Below are 18259 nucleotides of genomic sequence, written 5' to 3'. Positions count from 1 at the left end.
AAAAAAAAAAAATTCTTATTGCAGAAGGAGGGCAAGCAGTCACAGAAGCATCTGCGGTTTTTCTCTATACGTCTGTACTGAATTTGCTTTGGGTGGGGAAGTGTTCCCTTAGATGTGGGTTACGAATTAATGGATTTCATTTATTTTCACAAGAGTGTTTTTGGTTTGGTTTTTGGTTGTTTTTTTTTTTAGAAAAGAATTGCGGCTAAAACTTCAGATTTTTTTTTTTTTTTTTCTGTGACTGAAGTTTAATTAGAACCTGACTGTCTCTGCCTTCAAAGTTCCTCTTCTAACCTCTGCAGTCTGTGACAGGTGAGAAAATAACACCTTGCTTTGGCAATTCCTAAATTACTTGTTGCCAGAGAGACACAGGTTGTATTATTTTTGGTTTTTGGGCAGAGGGAAACATAATTGGGAAGATTTCATGGCTACTCCCAGTTTCAGATGTGATTTTTCCACTTGAGATCAGTTGCTTCATGGTCATAGTTTCTGACATCTTAGCCCTGTACAGCTTCTCAGTTCATCATTTGCTTCTCCATTGGTTCTGTTGTTAGTCAAATTTAATGTATATGTAGTTTAGGTCAGAGAGAAATATTCCTGAAGTCTGTATTTTATGGAAAAAAATCAGTATTGACAAGAGATTCTAGAGAGTTTATGTGCACTGTTAAAAAGGGTAGTTTGGATCAGTTACATGGATTAACTTTTATTTTGTTCCCCCTGCCCAGTCTTCCTCGTACTTGATACGGGAGTAATACCCTAGTGGTGGTCTCCAGGCATGCCTGTTTATCTTCCCTGCTTAGGGTTGGTGACAGTAATGTGAGGATTCAGTAGGAACACAGTAGCCATCACTGTGTTCTGCTTGATGAGAATAAGCCCCAAGTGACTTCAGTGGTGTAAATGGACAATTTTGTAATAAACAACTTCAGTACTCTAGTGTGAAGTGTATAGGGATTTTAAGCAGCAGTGTGCTTTCCAGAGAAACCTTAAATCTGAGCTATTTGCAGAGTTTTTAATTTTCGTAAGTGCCAACGACAGCAACATAGGGAAATGGTGTTTGCTGCTGGGAGGGGAAGTTTTAACGAGCAAGAAGTTTACACAATGCAGAAAAATGGTTCCACGTTCTTGTTGATCAAATCAGATTGACTGCAACTGCAGAATGGAAAATGAAAGGAGACTGCTGCTGCTTCTCATGGGTAGCTGTTAAGAGTGGTGACTGGACTAATAAAAAACAAAGTTGAAATCTCTGTAGAATAGCCATTTCCAAACTGTGTGGAGTTAATGTGATGCATGACCACGGAATACTACTGAAGCGAATGTCACTGCCATCTTGTACTAGCAATGGCATCCCCCTGCTGAAGTTGTAAGAAAAGCAGTTACTGAAGGGGGTTGTCGTTTTTGCCATTGGTCTCTCTATCTCAGCTCTGGGGCGTTTTTACAGTATGACCTTACGTAAACAAACAGCTAAGTGATGATATGTGCAGTTACAGGAAATAATGTAGCATCTCGGCTGAAAGAATCTGAAGAGGGAGGTAAACAAGATTCAGGACTGTAGTAATATTAACCAGATACATGAATGAAGTGGCGTTAGTTGTGGATAAATGGGAACTACTATCCAAAGTTACAAAACTTTCATTAAAAAGCAGATTAACATAATTAAACATGCAATAATTAAAAAACCCACTTGTTTTCACAGTGTTTTGAAAAAAACAACTTATGTGGAAGAAGGCAACCAAAACCCTGTGGCTTTTTTTATAGAAATAACTGGGACTTTGAGTAGGAGGTTGAACTAGATGACCTCCTGAGGTGCCTTTCAACCCCAATTATCCTGTCATAGTTGCTCCTGTGCTATTATAGGCTAGCATGTGTTTTAACAGCCTCCCTTCTTTTCACCTAGGCTTGTGTGCAAGTATTAACACTGTTATTAGGCAATACACCGTTATATTTTTTCCATTTAACTTAACAGAGCTGTTGTTTCAAAGCCTCTGACCCTGGCTGTGCACTGATTTCAGTGGGTTCCATATGAATTCATATGTCCACCCACAGTGTTCTCCGCATGAGCCCAGAAAGATGACTAATATGAGTAAGACTAGCAAGATCTGAGTCAACATTTGAGCTCATGCTTGCATTTGCATTTCTCTAATTTGTTTCAGATGCGATTTCTTTACTAGAAGGTAAATGAGGAGCTTTCTTGAGTTTCTGGATATGACATTTTGCAGATTATTCCATAAGGTAGATCTGTCTTTATGGAGACTTGAAAAACAAAAATGTGTAAATACAATGAAGCTTCTTTATAGGAGTTTTGCAGGAAGAACTGTAATCACTTTTTTTATTTGCCAGATACAAATAGGTGCTTTTTGCTGCATGCTGCGTTTGTTGATCTAGAGAGCACGTTATATTTCTCACTTAAATGGGTTGTATGCCTTGCAATACGGTGGGAGCTACAAGGTACAAGTGTAAGGTATCTTGGTCACTGTCAGTTGCAACCTGTGAGATGCTGGGAGAAAAAAGGTGATGCCTTACTCCAGTGTTAAGCTCTCCGGGTCATGCAGTACTGAATGCAGAGAGATCTGGTTCGCATGGACAATGGTATAATCCCCTTGTGTTATCATGGGTATTGAGGTACAGCTGATTTGATCTTTAAAAGTAATTCCTAGCTTACTTTCTGTCCTGTTGACTTGTACTAGAAAGCAGTTTTTGGTGGAGGAAAATCTAAGTACTTCTTGAGTAGACAAGTAGAATGACTTGCCTGGAAGATAAATGTCCACCTAAATTTGGTTATGCAGTCACTGTATCACACATGATCAGTCAAACATGACTAGATTTAAATCTGACTTGTAGAAAAAAAATCCAATGAGGTGCAGCTGACTTAATTTAAAATCAATACAAGCATTGTACTTTTATGATGTTGTCTCTGCATCTGTGTCTTTGGCAGTGACTTCCACAGTAGTATTACAAGTTCCTTTTGTTGTTAGTAGATTGCTTTTTAATCATAGTTAGACATTTCCTTGTATTGGGAAGAGAAGCATTAGCTTTTGATGTTTTGATTTTCCGTACCTCTGTCCCTTCTTCTGGGCTTTTTTCAGCTTTTTCTTTTTTCATTGTTTCTTTGGTATTTGTCCGTAGGTCAGATAAGTCTAGGAGTCTAGGAGTTGGTTCTGGTTTTCTGTGATGTCACAAGAGGCAGTATTCCAGGTGAAATGAGAATGTTTTCAATCCTGTTCTTTGTTCATTGCAACACTCTGTTTCTTGCCTTGCATGTGCTTGTACTAAGCAGAGATTCTGTTGAGCTGCACATCCTGTGTGTGTTTATTTTGTTTACCTGCTTACATTTGGCTTAAAATTCCACGCCATGTGGGAATTGCTGCAAGTTATTCTTTCAGGAGTTTATTATTTTGTATTTGTTGACATTAAATATTATCTGTCGTCTTTTTTGCTTGGCTAGCTCTCAGTTTTGATCCTGCTCAAGTCTCACATTAACCAATTATCACCAAAGTTTTTTTTCATTGCTGTTCAATACTTACTGGAAAGCTGGAAAACACATTGAATGCCAGGCCTAGGAAATAGATCTGGTATTAGGATTACTGCTGGGATTTTGTAGTTACGAGCAAAATGTTTGTCATTCTTGATCACATCTTCCACAATGTGTTGTGCTACAGCTGGGGTTTCCAGCACTGTGAGGTACTTTTGAAGTAAGAAAAACTTTGACTTTAAAATATCTGATCTTGCTACATATAAACATACAGTGAATTTGCTACCTGCATTTCTAAAACAATTTTTAGAGGCCTCAGTTGTTCAAGTGCATTTTGACTGGGAGCCCTATTAACTTCAGCAAGAAATAGTGTGTTATTGCTCCATGTGCATCTGTTTTCTGTGCAGCAACTTTTCTGATATTTACCTCAGTTCTTGAACTATGTGTAACTCATGATGTAAAATTTTTTTATTGACAGTCTAGTGGAAATACCATAGCTGATATTCCCTTTATCAATTCACTTATGTGCTTGAGCAGTTGCAGTAGATTTCGGGGTTTAAGAAAGTCTTTTACGAGTGTTTTGAATTAAATGAATTTATATGTTCAAAGTGATGTGATTAAAGTTATGTGCATGCATAATTAAGAATTAAAAAATGTTTCTTTATGTCACTTTATTGGTCTTAATTTCTTTTTTTGTAGCCTTTAATAATTATCAAATCAGTTGAAATCAGTTTGTGAGACTTTTTTGGCACAAATGAAGTCATCCTGTTTCCCAAAAACAGAGTATAGGGACAAGAACTTTGAGATTAATTTTTTTTTAATATTTTAGAGGAATAGTATTAACACTTCTTAGTCTAGCATTGATACTTTCATATATAAAATGGATCTTTAAGCACATGTCTAGTATGATTTAAATGAGTATTTTCTGTCTCTGTTCTGTGTTACTCTTGGCTGACTACTAGGATGTCGTAGTTAAGAGCAAAATGTTCATCAGTCTTCAATGTGTTGTGCTACAGCCTGGGTTTCCAGCACTGTGAGATATTTTTGAAGTAGGAAAAAACTTTGACTTTTAAATGTCTAGTCTTGCTACATATAAATATAGAGTACATTTGGTACCTGTATTTCTCAAAACGATTTTTTAGAGGCCTCAGTTGCTCAAGTGCATTTCGATTGGGAGCCCTGTTAACTTCAACATGAAATTATGGGATTGCTTGCATGGATTCAGTTACAGAGATGGGGCCGCAGGTGGTGTCTGAGTTTTACTGAATATATTGGGTAAAACTTCACTATGAGACTAATGCAAGAGCATTTGATGACAAACGCTATTGGAAAACAACCATTAATTCTTAATAAAAGAGGCTTTTTTGTGAGTTAAAAATGTGCTTTGGAAACCTATTAAGATAGCTGAATAACATAGGAGGCTATGAGGTTGTAAAGACAAAAGCCTCTTAGAAATACAGCTTTCAAGTGAGGGTTCATGTTGGAAGGTGATGTTGAGAAAAAAAATATAAGGTCTGTTATGTGTGGGGTATAGCTGGTGTAGTGCATACTACAGTAGACAGTATAAGCCAGCAAAAATCTTCTCTCTTGCAGCATTTCCCTGTTGTGGGGAATTCCGACATTCTTTAATGTTTGGTGCTGGTTCTGCAAAATGTAGCGATGCTGTATTAAGTTTGTTCATAAGCTAACTGTAATACAGTTGCAAGGGACAGCAATCCCCAGCTCACTCTATACTTCTCTCTGAATCAAAGGAGCAAAAGGTTGCCACAATGCAGAGGGGAAATAAAGCCACCTATGTGTTTGTTGCATCCCATCCATATGAAGGAGTACTCCTGTGTGCCAGACAGCAGGACCTGGGGTCAAATAGCAGCTGGTCTGTATGAGGGGGCATCATGGACAAGCAGAATCAAAGACATTCTAGTCTTATAGTTAACAAAAGTAAAGGTGGCAAGATGTTCTCCTCAGAAAATAGAGGGAGTAAAAGGGGTTGAATTAAGTGAAACCTTTAAAACCATTTCCTTATAATTGAAGGAACCAAAACTGGACACAAAGCCAAACTGTATCCATTTTATAGGTTGCGTGAAGACTGCCAAGAGCATTGGTGAACCTGAAAGCTTGCATGTTTTTCAACTTTATCATCAAAATACTAAAGACATTTCCTCTCACTATGAAATGTACCTCACATGGAGAGAACTGCTTCTCATACAAACTGATTTTGGAAATTGTAACTGGCATTTCTGATCTTATTCCTGATGCTATTTTGCCATACTTCACAGCAGTACAGGTTCTCTCTTTGGATTCTTTTTTGAACCAATAGAAGTTTTATTTAATATGGAATATATTGTAGTCATATAATAATGTGTCCATAGAAATGTCTTCCATTTTTATTGTCTTGTAAAATCAGATTTGAGCCAGTTCTATGAGATTGTATTCTTTAGAGTCTCAGACTAATTATGTGAGCTTTGAATGCCATCTTCTGTGTATTAAGATCAGTGTTAATACGCAGTTTTTAGGCAACAGATTTATTTTTATTATTTTGACAAATTGTCTGCTATGCATAGTTTTCAAATTTCTGTACTGAGTAAAATCGTGATTCTCTTTCAGGGTTTTTATATTTTGATACCTTGAGGTTTTGCACTGTGGAGCAGTAGAAAGCAGACTTTACCTACTTCGAAACTGATGGCCAAGGGTCAGGAGAATTCCTAACGCTGTGGAAAACGGGTGAGAATCCAAGCAGAGCAAGAGTTTTGGCCTTTCTGTCAGGAAATATAAACCGTGAAGTCCCAGAGATCTAAGAGTAAGGTAGAGGTTGTAGTTTCATGATGTGTGTGAAGTGTCCTCTTAAACTGTCTGTGGTGCACAAGATGTTTCTTTCCTCAGCCTCTCACAAACACTGGGATTTGCTGCTCCCTTGGTTTTGTAAACACAACAGCTCTTTGTATGGCTGTGCTGTAAACCGTATGACAACGGTGACCTAAGTTAATTTTTTTTTTTTTTTCCGTCTTTTGGAACAAGTGGCATGAGGGAAAGGGAATGGACAGGATAACTTCTTAAGCTGGTTTGCAGTGCCAGAGAAAATGTTGTGTAACCACATCCTGGATAACCCCAAAGATGGACTGAGCTACAAAAGAAATTTTGGGTTCCCAGTGGAATCTGAGGACATGGGGATTGCACAAGACCCAGATCCTCAGCTGTGGGCAATAAAGCATGTGTCAATCCAACAGCTGGCTCCCAAAAGGTTGAGACTTTGGAACTATTCTAACAACTGTGTAAATAGGTGCATGGTTATCTTTTAATTGCTCTATACCTGGGTTTTCGTAAACCTTTGTAACTATGCTGTCTATCCTGGGTTTTGTGAATAAATACTTCTGGTTGCTTTTATCTTAACCTGGCTTCAGTTAAAGGTGATTTCAAGGTAGCTGGCTAACATTAGGACATTCTATTCCTATGAGTCTTGATCCCTAAAACTGAAGCCTAAGCACACTAAAATGGTGTTTTGGGCATTGAAAGGGTGATGGAGTTGCACTGGATTCCAATAAGTATTTTGGAACCATGCTTGCAGAAGCTGGGAGAAGCATGTTAGACTTGAGTTTGTGATAATGAGAACACAAAACTGTTCGTAGGACTTAACAGGCCCGGTGCAAGGTGGGTGTAAAAAATGAGCTGGAATCTTCACTTTTCATTGTTGTGCACCAGCAGACTTAAAAGCAGTGTGATGAAATAGACTCAGGTCAAAGTGGAGAATAAATAAACTGGGAGGTTTATTTGGTTGAGAATAATGAAATTACAGCAGTATAAGTCAGAACCAAATAAATTTGAAGCTGAATATTGTCTGCAGTATAGTTGCATGTGGGATTGTAACACATGGATGTACCTGAACTAGCTCGTATGTCAGCAGCTGGAAGCCACAGCAGTGTAAACTGCACAGAACACTGAAAATATCATGTTGCTTTTGCTATCCAAGGTGGTTCAGGTATATGAACAGTGTTTAGAAGGGTATCTTTACACTACGGGAGACTAAAGCCATGCCATAATTTTCTAGGGCTTTGGTACTTTTCCAAGTCTGTTTTCTAAGAGCTCTATCACTTGCCCAGACTGATAGCCTATCAATATTTTTGCCTCACAAAACTGAGTTTTAAACTAACTTTAGAATGTTAAAATGTTTTTACTTTGTTTTGTAAAACAGATTGTAGTAATTGTAAATTTTATGGTGGTTCTGTGAGTTTTGACACATAGTTTTTTGGAACTCTTGAACCTGAGGTAGAAAGTTTTGGGTAAGTTGGTAATGTATGATGCCCCTTTTTATCATTTAAGGTACTACACCATCATTAGAAGACTCTGCAAGGTGGTGAAATAACATTTCTTACAGCCAGACTTTTTAGAAGGAAATTTAAAGTTTGTCTTTACCTGATACTACAGCAAGTTAACCTCATGCCATAATATGCTAGAAGGCATTTCTGTCTAGTGTCTCATTCCTACAGTACCCTTGTGGACTGCTCTACCAACTTCTGTGAAATATCTTTGAGCAGCTTTATAATTAGATTACTTGAAGGCATTTCTGGGAATATGGAAAAGCTTTACTTTTAAACAGCATGTAGGGCACTTGGTGCTGTGTGCTAATGTGTCAAACTACTTTTCTCCTTCGCCCACATCTGAAGTCTGTCTTGGCTAAGAAACCCGGTTATTGTTTTGACTTGGCACAATGAAGCTGAAGTATTTCTGACTGAGAATGCCTAAGGGGAAGTGACCTCGAGTGCCCTTTATACTGTTAATAGGTTAAATATGTGCGGAGCCAGGAGAAGTGGTGGTCTCTTTTCATGCTAAGGGGACACAAAGAAGGAAGACAAGAGCATATAATCCCTGATATTGGGTAGACAGGTGGGTCCATAGAGATGAAAAGGATTTCTTGAAATTGCTGGGTTTTTTTACAGGAAACCATTTGGAGGTTGTTATTACAATGCTGCTGAGGCCTAAATTTAGTCAAATAACGTAACTTTTGATTAAACAGAGATACCATATTCATAGAATTGCAGAATAATTTACTGTGGAAGGGACCTCAGTATATTTCTGGTCCAAACTCCTGCCAAAGGCAGGGTCAGTAATGAGGCCAGAACAGCTATCAGAGCTGTATCCAGTCAGGTCATAAAAGCCTCCAAGGATGGAGGCAACACATCTGCTGCTGGGCTGTCCTCAGGATGACAAACTTTCTCCTTATACCCTCTCTGAACCTCATGTGTTTCAATTTGCGCCGGTCATCTCTTGTCCTGTAAAGAACCTGGCTCTGTCTTCTGAATAACCTCCTTGCTGGTATTGGGGGCTGCTGCTAGGTTCCCCCCAAAAGTCTTCTCTTCTCCAGGTGGAGCAGGCCCTGCTCCCTGGTCTATCCTCACAAGGTCTGTGCTACCATCCCCAACTGCACTGGTTGCGTCTGCTGTGAACTTGTTCCTGTTTGTCAGTGTTTTTTCTGTATTGGGGGGATGGGATAGGGCCTGGACATTGAATTTTAAATTCAAATAAGATCTGAATATTGGCAAAGTTCTAAAGAAAAGCCAGGACAGTTGGCAGTCAGAGACTTTTCAATAACCAAACTGGAAACATTTTCTTCTCCCAGATTATGTATAAAAATAACCATAAAATGATGAGATACATTGGTTTTAAAACCTTGAAGGACATTGTGGCCAGAAACAATCTGTTCAGTTCATGTAATTATAGTGTTTCCCTTCTTTAATGAACTGCTCAGTTTGAAATGTAAAACGTGTTTTGGTAAATTTTTCATTTATGTAGCATTTCTTTGAAGTGTTGTATTTAGTAATGTCAACTGTTGTTTTTTTTTTCTTTAGTTTTGTATATGTTTTTGTTACATTTCAATTTTCTAAATGCAGCATGCCAGAAATAAATTAATAATTACTGTCTTGAAAACCATAGCCAACGTGCTTGTTAGCATAATGTGATTAATTAAAACTCAAAGTCTAGATGGAACATATTAAGTTCTATCGCTTCTTACATAAAAATGCAACATATTGTGTCTTGCTTAATGAAAAAAAATTAGTATAAAAACCTATTTGACTGCTTCAGTGATTAAATATGTGGAACAACAGCTTGAAAAATAAATGTGCAAAATGAGTGATTTATAGTAAATGTTCTTTTCAGTTTCAATCTTAACTTCAAGAAGAGGTTTTAAATTAATTTGAATAAATCAATGTCTTGCCCTCAGATTGCTAAGTACTTAATTATATGTAGTCTGTATACATATGATACGTATATTTATAGTTGGCTGGTTTTTTTAATTCCCTTTGGTTCTGTAAGATGATACACTGTTAAACCAACTGGAACTTTTGAAGTATTTACGGCCTTTTGTTTATGTCAAGTCATTAAACTTCAAGCAGTTGAGACCAATGCGTTGTTTTGCTGGAGTGTCTTCTAGAGCTAGTTACAAAGGTATGCTGGTGGGATTTGATTCTTTTACCAAGATGGATTCTTGAGTATGTGTTCACGAGTAAAGTTAGTTTTAATATTTGCCTTTCTTAACAGTTGCTCTGTAACCTCTTTGTTTACTAATAAAGTTAATTGTGGAATGTAAGTTTCTTCCCTTGAGGAACATAAATTTATGATGAATCAGTATGCCATTTTTTGCATCATTTAATGATATCTAAATTTGTTTAATAAGAGCTTGTACTTTTGTTATTATTTATTCCTAAAATTCTGTCATCTCTTACTGAGATTTACTCTTGCACTTGAGAAGCTAGTTACAGATGTAACATTAGAACACTTGCCTTCTGTTTCCAGAATTTTTCATGTTGCTGCCTCTGTTATCAAATTAAGATCAGCTGTTTTCTTGATTATTTAAGCGGAATGAAGAAATTTTTAAGAAATCCCAAATTGTTAAGCAAAATATCTTTGTCTTAATTTTTTTCCTCTATTTGAGAAATATATCTGTTTGGAAGCAGTAAGCGCGCATGTATTACCTTTATGGTGTTATTAGTTGAACTATCATTGCTTATTTCTGGTTCAAAAGCCAATATAAATTCTCATCTAATAGTTAATTTGTTATAATCCATTACAATGAGTTTAGAGTTCTTATCTGTTGTTTGGTGCAGTATCTTTCTTGTCTTGACATAATTTCCAGTTACTGAGCCTTTGGAGCAGGAAACAAAGCAAACAAAACTGATGGACATCCTTTTAGTGTCAGGGAAATAAGATGGGAAATCATCCTCCCTGATAACACAATAAGGAGAAGAAAGTGAGGCTAAGGGAACAACAATATAAAAGCCTCCCTGACAAAAACATAGAAGATGCAGCAACAGAGTTAAATGGACTTGCAGATTCATTTGGTAGGCTTACACAGCAGATGGTAGAAAAAATAAGTTTTTTAAAATTGTAAAAGTGGACTTTCTAATATGAATGGTGCTGCACCACACACAAGATAACTATTTTGAACCTACAAATATAAAAAGACTGTCGGAGTCAAAGACACTGCGGGGAGAGCATAATATATCCTTACTGCTTCTGAATAGTTACGCTTCCTGTGCTGTAAGAAAAGGAATTTTCTTCTTTTGCCACAACAGTAAAAATATTGTTGCTCTCCTTCCTAGCAGTAGCGAAGCAGAAGGTGGGTTTACAGGTGGAAGCAGGAACTCAATAGGATTCTGGAAACAAAATGGCTTAAAGTGAGGATGGCGCAAGTATGTAAACAGCTTCGTCTCTTCATCCCTCCAGATGCCTCTCTGTTCTTTACCTTCGTACTGTCTCTTTACTCTTCTTTTTCAGAACTTTTCTGTCATGTTCAGTCACATCTCCTGTTGTGGCTTTGTTGCTTTCTTACATTCCTTCCTCCAGTCCTATTAATAAAAGAGCCATTAGCTTGTGCTGTTGTTCTCAGAGTCAAGCAGGTTTTAAGATCGCTTTCTGATCTTGACAGTAGTTGAGGTCTGATCTACTTGGCACCAGACTTCAGGTCCCAGGTCTAGCCAAGTATTTAATTTTTTCAGTTTGTGTTGGTGAAACAACCTTTTGTCTTTCTGGATCCATTATTGTCCTCAGACTTCCTAGAGCAAATTTCCCAGTTAAGTTTTGAGTGCCTCTGGATGGGAGAATGGGAAGAAAATAAAATAACCAAAAAGCACATTACATAAAAGAAATACTAAGATCAGAAACTGTACGCCAAATACAGTTATATTTGCAAGCTGGGCTAAACTATATTAAAATTGTCTGGGAGGTTGGAAAATTGATTTGCAGTTGGAGGAGAACTGTTGCTGGTTTTGAAGAGGAAATTAGTTTTGATTTGTTAGTGGAAGAAACAAATTGCTTGTGAAAAATAGATCATGAGAGGTCTCAGTTCTGTTAGCCTCAGTGGGCAGGGGTGTGGTATTGTGATTAGAATTTATTCTGAAGTGTGGGGAATGAGAAGAATCAATATTTGTCTAGAAGGAAGAGAGACTAGCAGGCAGCTTGGCAGTAGACTGGAAGAGAACTGATGTTTGGTCTGAAATACAGGGATAATGGGAGGAAGTCAAAATGTATTATGAATGAGGGGAAAAAAACCAGATGACAGAGATGGGTAAAAAGGTGCCAGAAAGTGTGGGTAGATGAGTGGTTCTGTACTGGAAATGCAGACAGTGCAAGTCCTTGTATACGTCTTTTTAACCTTAACTGTTAATGTACATGTTTGTTTATTAACCAGCGGTTAACAGCTGTTGGAAAGTACTGTGTAATTTCAAATTTCAGTGTGGCTGATGTGTTGAGAATGGAGAAGTCCTTTCTTGTGATACGTCTGGAAAGTTTCTTTTGTAACCTTAGTATAGACAATCTAGAAAAAGATTGATGCTAGCAGGTTTTTGGGGCTGCTGTTCATGCTGTGTTCGAGTGTCTTGCTCTTTTTTGATTCACCATGGTTGAGGGCCAGAGACTCTGGCTATATGCGCATTAAAGAATTCATAATTTGAACTAAAATTATCTTTAAAATAAACTGGAGTTTATTTTCCCAGCAAATGCTGTATCTAATACACGTGCACATTTCTTACTTACTTTTCACCACTAGTTTTTTGGTTTCTTAAGGGTCCTTCCCTTATTTAGAGCGTGTGGTGGAATAAAGTAGCAGTTTAACAAACCTTTTTGTTTTATCACATCTGTTTTACAGTCACAGATGGCGTACAGGATTAGTTTTGCAATCATAATTGGTGATGTCTCCTTTCCTGTTTGTTCCTACATACTTTTATTTCCTTTTCTTTTATCTGTGTAATGGGTGAGGTCCTTCTGAAGGCATAATTAAAGTATCAGATCACAGTACTAACAATGGATAGTGAATTGCAACATAAAATTAGAACTAAGTTACTGAAACAATTTTATACTCATAAATACATAATTGTACATACAGTGTTTACAGTAAAACATAACACAGTTCTGATTTTTTTTATGAGAGGGAATCTTTTATCATTGCATGCATAAATATGCGTTTATCACTCTGCAGTTATAACCTGCCTCTGGTTTGTGGCACATGGGAGGTAATCTAGGTCATGATTAGAAAATTTTACATGCTTTCAAAATGCCATTACAGCATTGCAAATATTTTATGACTGATGCTATTGTTTCTGCTGGTTTCAAAACATTTAAAAAGTATTCCCAGTGTCTAGCAAGTAGATCATCAAAATGCTACTATTGGACTAGTTCACACAAAGTCTGGCTTTAGCAAATCTCATTATATGATTACAGCCATACTTAAAGTGTTAAATGGTGTATACAAGTAATGAAAGAAATGGCAGGTCAGCCATGGATTACACAGACTGTATGTGGGAGTGTCAGTTTGTTGATTTGTCTGCCTTTTTGGTTTTGCCCTTGTAACCTGGAAATCCTGTTTGAGTAAAGAACATCATGTTTACTGTCAAGACTACTGTGATAATTAGACTATTTATATGGAATGAATGCATGATATCTAGACTCAATAACAGTATCACATCATTTGACACCTGCAGTTGTGTGTTTCTTACACACATGTAGAAGACAAAAAACCCCATTATTTTTAAGTCACCAATAGTGCTGGAATTAATGAAACTAATGAAAACAACGCTGTAATCTAAACTTGATTGTGCTTTGGTAGAAATGAAGTCATTTGCAGCACAGGAGCAAGAAAAATTTGGCAACACTACCCTTAATGATAGCATAAAAATGAATTTTCTAGAACCTTTTTCTAGGTATGTTTTCTATGTATATTTCTAGGGTTTATGTAAATTTCTACATTAACTTGTTGCCCCATTAGAAGTCAGTCTCTGAGTGCAGCCTGTTTGCAGATAATCCCGTCTTACAAAGTTCAGTGGACACATAAATAGCCTGATCAATAATTTATTCTTTTAATGGATTATTTCTAATTACTGACTTGAGAGCCGTTACACAAGAAGACATTGCAGATTATCAACTCCAAAACAATTTGTATGCTCTTGAGTGATAAGGAGACGAAATAGTAGGGAGAGCTGGCTTTTTTGTCTTCTACAGAAAAGAAAAAAAACCCCTCTCTAAGGGGCAGAATGAGTTTCTTTGAGGAGTCCTGCTGCTAGGAAAGGAAGGAGGAAATGGGACATGGAGAATGCCCAGACTAACCAAAGGGAAAGGAATTTAAAGTGGGGAACTTTCACAAAATACAGAGTAAAGCAGGGGAACTGATTACAGTGGAAAGAACAGAAGAGGGTGGGTTTCTTTTCCCCCCCTCTTTTTCCCCTCCTTTTTTTCCTTTTGTCTTTTTGAAGATGGGGAGAGAATTATGATGTATAGAAGAGAAGGGAAGAACATGAAAACAGAGGAAAAAGTTGAAGGGGATTTAGCTGCCAGAATAATTATGGTACTGCTGGACTGGAGGCTCAGCTTGAGAGGTATTTTGAGGCTTTGCAGGCCCAGTATAGGCAATATATTTGCATTTGTGTGGTAAACGGAGAAATATTTAGTCGCTTGTCTGAGTCATTCTACCCCATTAGAAAAGCTCGTGAAATGAAGGGCCAGTAAAGGGGGTCCTCGGCAGCTGAGCAAAGGCAACGCAGAAGGGACTGATTTGAGAGCAACTGCAGCTCGAAGAAGTCAGTTGAACTGCATGTGCGACAGCTTTGATTTCATAAAAATGAAAAAGATGTAATGATGTTTCAGCTGTTTTGGCCATAGTGGAAAATACACTTGCTTCAGTGAGGGTGTTGTCCATTCACCAGGATCTGGGCACTGGCATGTGAAGCCTTTGGCTGTCTGGCTGTGCCTCCCTGTATTAGTGATGTGACAGAAGTTTCGCATCCCATGTGTCAGTTACAAAGACAGAAAAGCAGAGTATAAGGGAGAACAATTGCATGAGTGTGTACTGGTTTTGTTTGCTTATAGGGTCGAATTGCTAATACGGTGAGGTAGACAGCATTCAGGGGAAGAGGTCTGGGAAGGCTGGGATGAGAAGGTATGTGGAAGCTTTGTGTCCCTGTTATCAATGCTCCCTGTAAACAAGCCTGATAAACAAGAGGAATTAGGTCCTTGAGCAGAAAGCACAGAGAAGAGAGAGGGATAAAAAAGGGCAAGGGTTAAAAGTTTTGAGTACTGACACACTCTTTAATGTCATGGGCCTTGCAGACAGGAAAGGCCGTGCTACTGCTCTTAATGGGCCTCACAAGATGGGGCCTTCGGTGCTGCAAGGATCCTCTGCTGATTGAGTCAAAGGACAACTGAATTAACTGCAATTGAGTAACATGGATGGAGAAGGCTAGTAGGTTTGAATTTGTCACTGTTTTATTTCTAGTACTGCTGCCGCAGTGATAAGGGGTGGGCATTAAGCTGACAAAATCCTTGCATCTAGATGTACAGTATTGTTACAGTAGTTGAAGGAATTACCCCCATTCCCCCATTTTAGAGATACATATAGGTGGCTTCTGTCAAAGTACTGATTCTGTTATTTCATTGTGTTCGGTATAAAATAAAGTCCATAAATTGTCAAGAACAAAAGAAAAATCATAACTGCATATGTGATTACAGCCTTTGAAGCAGACAAATTTCAAGTGCCTTTAAAGAAGATCTGCAGCTAGATCATATTTTTTTGTTCCTGTACATTTAAAAATAGCCAAACACCTCTATTCAAAAGATTCAGTATTATCACTAGAAACCTAGCTTCTGATATTTGCCTAGTTTAAAGTACCCAGCTTTTTTGGGACTGAAATTGAAAAAGCGTTAGATTAATATGCAAAAAGCAAGTCAACAATCAAACATGTTAGACCCTTTAAGCTGACTGAGCTGCAGCATGTTTAATTTGATTTCTGATTTTTTTGCTGTCAGGATTCAAATGTTGTTTCATTGCTTGGGCTTTCAGTCAAAGCCTTATCAAATCAACAAAATTAATTTGAATGCTTCTCCATTTTCATTCTGAGCTATGTGGGCATGATAAACAAAAATATTTGAGTAATAAGTGACTCAGCTAGTAGCTGAATAAATCTAGGCAGGTTTTATGTAGCAAGAGTTTATTTTTTAATTAAGGTTGATTTCTGAGTTATTGCTGCGGTAATTGAAGGGTTGTTCTCCTAGATAGAAGAGAAGATACAGCTTTTTGGAGGCAACCACCAGTACATTTAGCATCCACTGGACTTGTTACTTTGAGAACATTTCTGTGGAGCAGGTCCTGTTGTTTATTAGTAACGCCTTGAAGTTCTGTTTAACAAGCTTCATATCCCAGATCTTTCTTGCAATGTAAGTTAAGTGTTGAGAAGAGGTATGGGAAGACTCCCATACCAATTTCCACTTGACTTGAACTTTCTAAAGGTAATGGAGGGCTAGAGGCAGGAGGACAGAGTGGACAGCATGAAGCAAGCCCTGCCTGTATTTATTGGCAGTCCAGATAGCAGACATAGGCAAATCTTTATTGCAGTTGCAAAGGGAAGAAGATTCTTTGATCTCCAAACACTTTACAATTAGGAACATCTCTTCCTCACTGAAATGGCTCTTCTCTGACGTTATCCCATTTTATTGTCAAATTGAGAGTATCTACTTGCTGGCTGATGTAACCATCCCACTACCTGAACTGGCAAAAAGAGTGGTTTTGACTCCTCTTCTTCCTCTATGTAGAATCCGAACAGGTAGTGTGCATTTTCAGGAATCAATCCATGTCTCCGTGTTAAATTTGTTTTCCATCTACAGATTGAATTTGCTGGTCATTGACAGTACATGGAGTAAAATACTAGTTTCTCTTGTGTACTGTAGCAAAGTCTATTGTAGACTACTATGAAATATCCTTCAAGTTTGGGGAAAGGGATTGTCTCATTGTAAAGTTTGGTCTGCGCTGCTTAGGAAAAAAAAAAAAATCATGTTAGCCCAAAGGAAGTTTAAAACTGAACCAGCCACTTTGTGTTTGTTGCATAGCAAAGTTCCTACGTAAGAGGAAAATTTGGGGTTACTGTTCCTTCTTTCTCACGCAGGTCTTGCAGTTGTTTTGCAGACTTTTGTGAGACAGAAGCTGCTCCAGCAAGTTCAGTGATGTGTCAAATATATACAACTTCCAACAGTGACAACAGATGTTTATAAATGACAGTTTTATTCTTTGATTTAGTCTTGCATTTTTATAATTGTAATTTATTGTCTAGACAGTCTTCAAACTAGAATAATCTTAAATAAATGCCACTCCTGCCAGACTACAGAACTGTGTTCCTGTTTGGGATGTCAGCCAGGTGGTATGTAGAGGTAAAATTGTCTTCACCCTTGATGACCAAGTCCCTTGATTTTTATATATATATACGTTTTTATATATAAAGTATGTAAGTAAAATTGAATGTGCATAATGTTCTATGTGTGTATGTATAAAGAAGACATAGTCTGATCCATATATATGGGTGGTGCTTATATGTTTACTGCTGAATTATATTGAAAGTTCATTCTCACTATGCCAGTTGTTATTGCAACTACTACTTTTCAGGGCATACTTAGTCATTTCCTAGGTGTAGCCTGCATTTTCTTGGGTATCTAACTTTGCATTTGTATCATTAAAATACATTTCTTTTGAAAGAACGGTTTATTTGAAAGGGCAGTCATTTTGTCTGGTTCAGAGGTTCTTTATAGTAGGTTGACACTGGCATGCTGGAATGAGTGCAGTGAAGGATCACCAAAGATGAACAGGGGTGGAGTACATGATGTAGAAGGGGCTGAGAGAACAGTGTGTTTCCATTTGGAGAAGTGCGAGGAGATATCTGTTTGTTGTCTTCAGCTACCTGAAAGGGAGGCTATAAAGAATATGGAGCTGGACTTTTTTTTGAAGGTACGTTGTGTTTGGATGAGAGACAACAGACGCAAGTGAAAACATGGGAAATTTTTGTTAGTTATTAAGGAATGGGGTTTTTTTTTTTTGCAGGAGGGTGGTCAAACACTGGAACAGGCTGTTCAGAGGGGTTGTGAAATATCCATCCTGGAAGATAGTGAAAACTTCACTAGGCAGGCTTTGAGCCTGGCATAATTTGATCCTGCTTTGAGCACGCATAATGGACCAAATGACCACTATAAGTCTCTTCCAACTGTATTAGTCTATGATTTCCTATTATTTAATTATAATTTATATCAGCCTTTGTCACTTTCATATGTAGTAGTTGTGACTTTTGTTTTTGTTGCTATATGAAAACAGTGTAATGTCTCACACCAAATAAAATATTTGCTTGAATTGCACCTGTGTATGAATAATCATAACCCCAGGGTAAACAACCTTGCTTGGTTTTGATTACCCCTTGACAATTACTTTGAGACTCTAATTAGTATGTATAACAACCTCTCTAAAGTATATCTTTCATTTGTTTATTGAAGTGG

General features: G+C 37.6%; 1 protein-coding gene across 2 annotated transcripts in view; it reads left to right on the top strand.

Annotated features, from left to right (window-relative positions):
- Positions 1 to 211: 211 nt before the first annotated feature.
- JAK2 (Janus kinase 2) overlaps positions 212 to 18259 on the top strand; it is a 91912-nt gene continuing 73864 nt past the window's right edge. The window contains exons 1-2 of one of the 2 annotated variants that reach the window (XM_035888752.1): positions 217 to 312; positions 6074 to 6190. The gene's annotated coding sequence lies outside the window, so the exon portion shown is untranslated. Of the gene's footprint in view, positions 313 to 6073; positions 6191 to 18259 lie in introns of both variants that reach the window. The other variant, XM_035888750.1, reaches the window with a different exon arrangement.

Source organism: Egretta garzetta, unplaced genomic scaffold (genome assembly GCF_000687185.1).
Source record: "Egretta garzetta isolate BGI_Z169 unplaced genomic scaffold, ASM68718v1 scaffold831, whole genome shotgun sequence".
Lineage (NCBI taxonomy): Eukaryota > Metazoa > Chordata > Aves > Pelecaniformes > Ardeidae > Egretta > Egretta garzetta.
Note: the sequence above shows the minus strand (reverse complement) of the source record. Positions and strands in the feature narration are given on the sequence as shown.